Source organism: Esox lucius, chromosome 10 (genome assembly GCF_011004845.1).
Source record: "Esox lucius isolate fEsoLuc1 chromosome 10, fEsoLuc1.pri, whole genome shotgun sequence".
In the NCBI taxonomy this organism is placed as follows: Eukaryota; Metazoa; Chordata; class Actinopteri; order Esociformes; family Esocidae; genus Esox; species Esox lucius.
The window spans coordinates 26,576,030-26,577,662 of record NC_047578.1 but is presented as its reverse complement, the minus strand read 5'-3'; positions in this window follow the sequence as shown (position 1 = coordinate 26,577,662).

Sequence of the window (1,633 nt, the reverse complement as noted above, 5' to 3'; positions counted from 1 at the left end):
GCAAAAAGAGTGTTTGGAATGTTTTGTTTTGTACTTCTCTGAATGTCTAGGACAAAGAACATTAGATGTTGGTCATTAACAGTAAGTGACAAAGACTTGCAATGCTAAATGTTCATTTGGCAATTAGTGGTAGGAATGACTCTGTACCTCATGCTGTCATAAAGAACTTGATAAAGTTCTTGGGTAGATCTTATCAGTGTAGGGATTGTCTTTATGGAACAGTTCTGGAAACTGGCATATGGGAATTTCTGTTTAAAAATCACAATTATTTGGCTTGGAAGAGAATGTACTGTTTGTAGGGGCCTCAAAGAACATTGGCTTGGTGTAGAAGTAATACCCAGGCCAAGTTCTGGCCCAGCTCAGTCACTGCTGTGAATGCTGAAAAAGGTCAACAGACTAGTTTTAGGAGAGGCTCTATGTACTGTTTGACATGTTTTTGGATGTCATTCAGTTGCAGACAAATTACAATGTGGTTTAACAAAACTGATGGTTCACATTTCTGACAATTCATAAGCGTATTTAACAATTTACCACAAGGAAAAGGGCTATTTCTCGATTAAGGGTTAGGTTTTGGAGTTAGGTCTTGGTTACAGTGGGTGTTAGATTAAGTTCTGGCACAAAGGTTAGGTTATTTAGATTTGGGTTTAAGATCTGATTCGAACGTTGGGACAGACTTACGATCATGTCAATGATTCACGAAACTGGCGCACCTGGACGAAATGAGCGTAGACGTCATCGCAGATTGATGAATTGAACAAAGCCGTCGACGCAAGAATGCGCTGCACCTGTCACTGCTGTGAAGTTAGCTTTACATACAAGTTTCGGAATTTGAACGTCAATACCTCACCAACGAAACCTACCAGAAAGAAAGCAATTACATATTCTGGATCTGCTGGCGATAGCGAACAAGCAACTCCCTTTTTCCTCAGTTGCGTTCAATTTTTAAAATACGACATTACAGTCATGTCTATGGCTGATTCTCCGTGTTTTCTCCGTTTAGGGAGCGTGTTGAAAGTGCATATTGAATGTAGTTTGACTGACAAACGCCAATTGCATTGCATCCAGTTAAAAAAATTATCCAATCAAAACAACTATAAATAGCTCAGAATTATGTGCCCTAACATTTACATTGAAGCATTTACATTTACACTTACATTTATACTGAAGCTATATCAGTAGATCTTTTCCATATACATTATATTGGGTCCAAGGTATTGAACAGAATTCATGAAAAATTGCTTTATAAACTAATAATAATGTCCAAAATGGAGAAATAGACAATCTAAAGGATGCTGATGATAGAGCAGGTCTCCCTGAAGCTAAATCAGTTGATTATTTCCATATAGGTTTTATCGGGTCCAAGCTACTGAACAGAATTCATGACAAATTGCTTTATAAACTAGTGATAACGTCCAAAATTAAAAAATAGACTAAAGGATGTTGATGGTAGAGCAGGTGTCCCTGAAGCTATATCAGTTGATTATTTCCATATAAGGTTTATTGGGTCCAAGTTATTGAGCATTTGTTATTGACAAATGCTTCATTGACTAGTTATAATGTCCAAAATTTAAATATTGGAAAACTAAAGGTTGTTTATGGTAGAGCAGTTGTCCCTGAAGCTATATTGGTTGGT